The sequence below is a fragment of the Schistocerca serialis genome, chromosome 5 (genome assembly GCF_023864345.2).
Source record: "Schistocerca serialis cubense isolate TAMUIC-IGC-003099 chromosome 5, iqSchSeri2.2, whole genome shotgun sequence".
Lineage (NCBI taxonomy): Eukaryota > Metazoa > Arthropoda > Insecta > Orthoptera > Acrididae > Schistocerca > Schistocerca serialis.
This window is the reverse complement of record NC_064642.1, coordinates 9,441,626-9,449,976: the sequence shown is the minus strand read 5'-3', so window position 1 is coordinate 9,449,976 and position 8,351 is coordinate 9,441,626.

Genomic DNA, 8,351 nt, shown 5'->3' with positions numbered 1-8,351 from the left:
AGTAAGATTAGCTCGATGTGCGGGAGCGTTGTCTTGGTGAAACAGCACACGCGCAGCCCTTCCCGGACGTTTTTGTTGCAGTACAGGAAGGAATTTGTTCTTCAAAACATTTTCGTAGGATGCACCTGTTACCGTAGTGCCCTTTGGACCGCAATGGGTAAGGATTACGCACTCGCTGTCCCAGAACATGGACACCATCATTTTTTCTACACTGGCGGTTACCCGAAATTTTTTTGGTGGCGGTGAATCTGTGTGCTTCTATTGAGCTGACTGGCGCATTGTTTCTGGATTGAAATATGGCATCCACGTTTCATCCATTGTCACAACCGACGAAAAGAAAGTCCCATTCGTGCTGTCGTTGCGCGTCAACATTGCTCGGCAACATGCCACACGGGCAGCCGTGTGGTCGTCCGTCAGCATTCGTGGCACCCACCTGGATGACACTTTTCGCATTTTCAGGTCGTCGTGCAGGATTGTGTGCACAGAACCCACAGAAATGCCAACTCTGGAGGCGATGTGTTCAACAGTCATTCGGCGATCCCCCAAAACAATTCTCTGCACTTTCTCGATCGTGTCGTCAGACCGGCTTGTGCGAGCCCGAGGTTGTTTCTGTTTGTTGTCACACGATGTTCTGCCTTCATTAAACTGTCGCAACCACGAACGCACTTTCGACACATCCATAACTCCATCACCACATGTCTCCTTCAACTGTCGATGAATTTCAATTGGTTTCACACCACGCAAATTCAGAAAACGAATGATTGCACGCTGTTCAAGTAAGGAAAACGTCGCCATTTTAAGTATTTAAAACAGTTCTCATTCTCGCCGCTGGTGGTAAAATTCTATCTGCCGTATGGTGCTGCCATCTCTGGGACATATTGACAATGAACGCGGCCTCATTTTAAAACAATGCGCATGTTTCTATCTCTTTCCAGTCCGGAGAAAAAAAATCGGAGGCCTTAGAACTTGAATGCACCTCGTACAATGCTGGTGCAGGCGCAAGTGTTTCAGAGCCCACCGTCCAAAGACTGTTGTTGAACATGGAGCTCCAGCTCACACGACCCCTACGTGTTCCTGTGTTGATCCAACGACTTTGTCAGTTATGACTGCAGTGGTCACAGCGTCACTGAGTCTTCACTGCGGATCAGTTGAAACGTGTCGCCTGACGTATCAAACGCATTTCTTGTTGCGCCAGTTCGATGGTTGGGTCCTTATACGCTGTCATCCAGGTGAAGGGCTGCAAGAAACATCCACTGCGCCACAGATGCAGGCCAGTGAGGGCAGAGGTATGGTTGGGGTAAGAGTACATTGACTTGGGCTTCCGTGGGATCTGTGGTGGCAGTCGAAGGCATCAAGACAGCAGCAAGCTACGTGAACGTCATGGCGGACCACCTGCGTCGCCCCACGGTTTCTCCCCTTACGGCGATGACAGCTTCCAGCAGGACAACTGTCCGTGTTATGAGGCCAGAATCGTGCTACAGTGGTTTGGGGGGCATTATAGTGAACTCACATTGATTTACTGGCCAGCAAATGTGCCTGATCTGTAGCCCTTGGAACACACATCGTGTGCCAGCTGCGTGCCCCTGAACCACCATCCCTTAATTTGAGGGAATTGCTTGATCTGTGCGTAGACATCTGGTACTACATACTTCTGTAATTCTTCCAAGGACTTTTAGAATCTATGCCAAGGAGAATCTCTCTAGTATTATGTTGGAAATGTGGAACAACACGCTTTTAAACAGGTGGTCATAATGTTTTGGCTCCTTGGTGTATTGCATGATTCATCAACAACCTTGAGCATCTAAGACAACTTATGCACTTCTGCAGAAGTGAATGCTATACTACAGACTACAATTACAGATATGCATCTGATTAAATGTATTGCAATTAAAAGTCATCTCACTGCGAATAATGAAATAGAGTCTAATTTCGTCAATCTTCTGTCTTACAGGGTAGTTATGGTTGAGAAAGCACTTTAGCTACATATGTTTCACTATGAAGACGAGTATTCTTGTACTGAAACGTAACATTAGGGCACTTATAAAGAAAATAATGTTCGAAGTAAAAGGTGAAAAGTAACTCGACTGTTTTCACATACAACGACTATCTAGTTGTATACTGCTTTGGTTAAGCATATCACACGGCTGAAAGCAGACGAAACTACAGCCATAATTCTTCACGAGCGCATGCAGCTCTGTTGTATGGTAACTGATGAAGGCGTCCTCTTGGGTAAAACATTACGTGGTAAAATAGTCCACAATTTGGATCACCGGGCGGGGACTACTTAGGAGGATGACGTGATGAGGCGAAACAAAACTGGCGTTTTACGGACCGGGTGGTAGCATATTAGATCCCTTAATCTGGCAGGTAGGGTAGAAAATTTCAAAAGGGAAATGGATAGGTTGAAGTTAGATATAAGGGAATTAGTGAAGTTAGGTGGCAGGAGGAACATAAATACTGATGACTTGAATACAGAGTTATAAATACAAAATCAAATAGGGGAAGGCAGGAGCGTTTTTAATAATGAATAAGAAAATAGGAATGCGGGTAAGCTACTTCGAACGCTTTATCGTAGCTAAGACAGACACGAAGCACACGCGTACCACAAGAGTACAATTCAATATGACAACTAGACCCGCAGATGTTGAAGACACTGAAGAAATGTATCATGAGATAAAAGAAATTATCAAGATAGTTGAAGGAGACAAAAATTTTCTTTAGATAGGGAGTGGAATTCGATAGTAGGAAAGGCAAGAGAAGGAAAAATAGTATGTTAACATGGATTCGGGGGAAGGAATGAAAGTGGAAGCCGTCTGATAGAATTTTGCACAGAGCATAATGTAAAAGAAGGTTGTATTCGCGTAAGGGACTTGCAGACACTGAAACTTTTCGGATTGATTATGTAACAATAATACAGAGATTTAGGAACAGATTTTAAATTTTAAGACATTTACAGGGTCAGATGTGACCACAGTTTATTGTTTATGAACTGTAGATTAAAACTAAAGAAATTGGAAAAAGGTAGAAAATTAATGAGTTCGGACCTGGGTAAGTTGAACGAACCAGAGTTTGCTGAGAGCTTCAAAGGCAGCATTAGGCAACACATGACTAGAGCAGTAGAAAAGGATAAATTAGAAGCTGAGTGGGTAGCTTTAACAGATGAAATAGTGAAGGCAGTGGAGAATCAAGTAGATAAAAAAACAAAGTCCAGTGGAAATCCATCAATACCACTAGAGATATTGAATTTAATTGATGAAAGGAGAAAACACAAAAAAGCAATGAATGAAGGAGACGAAAGGGAATACTAACGATTAAGAAATTAGATTGAAAGGAAGAGCAAACAGCTAAGCAGGAACGCCTAGTGAACAAATGTAAGGATTTAGAAGCTTATTTCACTAGGAGAAAGACAGGTACTGCCTACAGGAAAATTAAAGAGGCCTTCGGGGAAAAGAGAAGCAGGTGTATGAATACTGAGAACTGAGATGGGAAACCAGTCCTAAGAAAAGGAGGGAAAGCTGAAAGGTGGAAGAGTATGTAGATGGTCTATACAACGGAGATAAGCATGAAGTCAATATTATAGAAAGCGGACGTAGGTTAAGATGAGATGGAAGGTATGATATTGCGAGCAGAATTTGACAGAGCACTGAAAGACGTAAGTCGAAACAAGGAACCGGAAGTAGTCGAGATTCTGTTAGAACTACTGATAGCCTTGGGAGAGCTAGCCATGAGAAAATTCTTCCATCTTGTGTGCAAGATGCATGAGACAGCCGAAATACTCTCAGACTGAAGAAGGTTTTAATAATGCCAGTTCCAAAGAAAGCAGGGTCTGACAGGTATGAATATTATCGAACTATCAGTTTAATAAATCATGGTTGCAAAACATTAGCACGCATTCTTTACAGAGGAATGGAAAAACTGGCAGAAGCCGACATAATGGAAGATTTGAATTCAGAAGCAATGTAGGAGCACGCAAGGCCATACTGACGATACAACCTATCGTAGAAAATGACTTAAGGAAAGGCAAACCTACGTTTACAGTATCTGCAGGCATAGAGAAAGCTGTTGATAATGTTGACTGGAAAACTGTCTTTGAAATTCTGAATGTAGCAGGCGCAAAATGCAGGGTGCTAAAGGCTATTTGCAACTTGTGAAGAAACCAGACTGCAGTTACAAGAGTCAAGACCATGAAAGGGAAGCAGTTGTTGAGAGGGTAGTGAGACAGAGCTATAGCCTATTGTCGATATTATTCAATCTGTACATTGAACAAGCAGAAAAGGAAACGAAAGACAACTTTGGAGTAGGAATTAAAGTTCAGGGGAAAAAATAAAAACTTGGAGGTGTGCCGATGACGTTGTAATTCGGTCAGAGACAGCAAACGACATGGAATAACATTTGAACGAAATGGTGTTGTATTGAAAGGAGAATATAAGATGAACAACAACAGAAGCAAAACAAGTATAATGGAATGAATTAAATCAGGTGATATTAAGGGTATTAGATTAGAGAACGGGACAATCAAAATAATAGATGAGTTTTGCTATTTGGGCAGCAAAATAACTGATGATGGTCGAAGTAGAGAGGATGTAAAATGAAGACTGGCAATGGCAAGGAAAGCGTTTCTGAAGAATTACATCGAGTATAGATTTAATTGACAGTAAGTCTTTTATGAATGTATTTGTATGGTGTTGTAGCCTTGTACGGAAATGAAACATGGACGATAAACAGTTTAGACAAGTAGACAGTAGAGGCTTTGGGATGTGGTGTTACAGAAGAATACTAAAGATTAGATGGGTCAATCACGTAGCTAATGAGGGTGTACTGAAGGTAATTGGGCTGACAAGAAATTGGTGGCACAGCTTAACTAAAAGAATGGATTGGTTGATATGTGACATTCTGAGACCTAAAGGGAACACCAGTACTGGAGGGAAGAGTGGAGGGTAAAAATGATAGTAGGAGACCAAAGGACGAATACACTAGGCAGATTCAGAAGTATGTAAGTTGTAGTAGTCATTTGGAGATGAAGAAGAGGCTCGTACAGGACAGAGTAGCATGGAGAGCTGCATCAAACCGGTCTTCTGACAAAAGAGCACACCAGCAACAAGTGTATGATAATTCGACTGAAACCTTTCCACGTACGAACGACTAGGTATATATTTTTTGTTTCTTTTAAGCTTATAAAATTTATTATTTGGTACGTACGTATCGAATGCATTTTCTATCAGAATGAAAAAATAATCAGATGGAATTGAGAGTCCTTTTCTGTAGTAATGGAAGAAATGTATCATGTCTTTTTAAAATTACACAACAATATGAAGTTCCATAGTTTCACTGAAGGAACAAATTTCTGTTTTAAAAGGAAAAAAGTTATGATCTATTTTTTGTTTGGTGTTAAGAAAAAAATTCCAGTACTGTCGGGTTCAGCAGTGACATTTCTTCTGCCATTTCCTGCCACTTGTGTGAATTTTCAACAACGGCGCCCATTAAATTGAAAATATTATCGAAATCTTCTGGACATCGTGAGTGCCACGAGAGAAGCATTGACGGGTATTAAGTAACACAGTTTTGTAAGAAATTAATCATTAGTTTACTTTTATCATCTACTACTGTTCGTTGTCTTTTGTCGTTGGCGATTTAATGAGACATTTTAATCAAAATTCATTATCCAGTTCAACAATTTTTTCAGTGTATAAACTTTACAGCAGAGTTATAGAATCAGTTTTTCAAAATGACGTAATTCACACTCATTGCGACCCTTCATTTTGAAATTTGTTTCAAAGGTGCGTAGAACCTTCCTCTGTAACTGTGCAAAAGCGTGGCACACTGCGGTGTCACCCTCTTGCTCGACAATACTTCAAACAGCAAAGTATTGACACATGCGAAAATAGACCACAGCTCAAAAGTTCACGTGGTGTGTAAGGTAGGTCAGTGACGCCACATAGGCACCAAAACTTCATCACAATTCTGCAAAACGCCACCTTGGATATGTCATACGATGGGAATGTTGTCCCAGCCCCTGTTATCAGCGTTTCATCCCTTCTGTCGACACCTCTGCGATGGGTGTTAGAACCGCACCACACATCGTCGAAATTACACACCAGCGCTCGGAATTGGGACAAAAAGACCTCACAGGTTGGTATAAAGGATCTCATTGAAACCCTCCCTATCCCTGGGGCGTTGTTTCTCACATATTTCGAAGCCGAAAACCGGTGTCCACAGTGCGTTGAGAAACGGGAGTACGTTATTAACCCTCTTTGACGCTGCTGACACCCTCGGACTTTCCAACATATCTTTCAGGACACTGTGGTTCTGCAACCACAGTAAATCTGATCTGAACCCTTTGGTGCGCAGCCCGACCGCAAGTTTCTCTGTCGTGTACACTAGGGGCCGTTCAAGACAATTCGACAAAATGTGAATGTAGCCCAAGACAGGCAAGTGTTATTATGCTTTTTCAGCTCTCTTATTTCGCGTTCTCCTGTGGCGTGATCACGAATGGTTTCGACGATGACGTATGCGTGAATCATACGGCGTACAGTACTTCTGAAACACCTGTGTACGGCAATACCTCGGTGGCGCTCACCCGCCTTTGATTAGCACCGTGAGACTGTACGTGTCCAGGCAGAGCCTATGACGAGGGTCCCAGGCGCCCGCAGGCAGGCTACACGGCTGCTCTTGCGTCGCTATACTGCTGCTCTTGTGCCTGATAGTAGGGGTTGGGGGTTGGGTTGTTTGGGGGAGGCTGTAACTCTGCGCTACCGCGCACGATACTTATTAAAGCCTGTAATATGGTAAGTTGACGGGCTTCACCTTATGAGAAAGGATTTTGGTGTAATTATTGACCGCGTGTACCTGAATGGAGGCAAAATCAGACTTTCACCCACTCAGTAACAACAATGATGCGTCAAGCAAGTCTGAAGTGAAACTACACGTTAGGACGGACAAGAAACAACACATCAGATGCTACCAAATCGTTAATAATACGGTCGCCAGCCTAATTAGGCATTAAGAGAGTTTCTTCCCAGTACAAGTTGATGTACGTTCATACAAAACAACACGTAATGACACTGCATAATATGGTAAATTTTAGAACCAGAAAATCTACTGAACTAATAATTTCACTTTCTGTACTAATATGAACAAGCCATAAATACACAACAATACACTATAATGTTTGCTACAAACTTCGTACTGTCTACTGATCTGATTAAAATCGGGCATAGGTTACCCTAGAAATAGTACTTTCGAAACATACATACAATGTCAATTTTGAAAAAGGTAAAACACTAATAAATTTTGGTTTTATATTGACTTTAACTTTGCTAGTCAAATCAGTCCAGTACACTTCAGAATTTAAATGAATAGAAAAGAAAAAGGGGATGGGGACACTGAAACTGTTATGATCACTGTACTGAAATTATGACTATTGAGAGCATTAAGCACTCAAGATTTTCAGTATATGAGTTACAACTCTTTTTGTCTTATTTCTTGCTCATTTAACTACTATTATTTTTGTCTCAAATTAATCAAACTTCATTACTAAACCAATTTCAACATTATCTTCCAACTTTGTCAGACCTATGTTCTTTACTTGTATATTCATTAACAATAAAGTTCTTTAAACATCATTCTAGCATAGATAGGTCTGCAGGTAATTCTTATTAACATAAACTTTAAATCTTCATTTCGGGACACTCGGATTGCACAACATTTGGAAAAGACCCTGTCTAGGTTAGTGATGAGGATAATTAAACAATAGGACAATTCTGGTAAGAGTTAAGTTGTTATTGAACAGTCAGGAACAAAAGTAACACTGGTCCACACGAATACAGTACCAAAAGTTTCAACCCGTTCGTATTGATGCGGTGGCTGGCGGCCGGCGAGATGGCGAGGCGCAGAGCACACATACAATCACAGCTATGGCTCTTGATGTATCGGCACTTTACTTCTACATAGCGTCGCAATATTTTTCCATTTAGTGCCTATGGAATATTGCCATGCTGTATAGGCGTCGGAAACGGCACATCCGAGGCTCAACGAAATCACGTTTTCCAGGAGAGCCTCCTCGGTCCAGAACGTGTTTCGCAGACCGATGCCCAACTCCGGGTACTACTGCTGAGCCCGTTATGCCGTGCCGCGCCCGTGTGCATTTTCCCGCGCTCGCCTGCCATCCACCTTTTACCGCTCCTCTTACAGACAGGGTATTCACCCGAGGTTTTGCATTCTACGCCCGCATCTCGTGGTCGTGCGGTAGCGTTCTCGCTTCCCACGCCCGGGTTCCCGGGTTCGATTCCCGGCAGGGGTCAGGGATTTTCTCTGCCTCGTGATGGCTGGGTGTTGTGTGCTGTCCTTAGGTT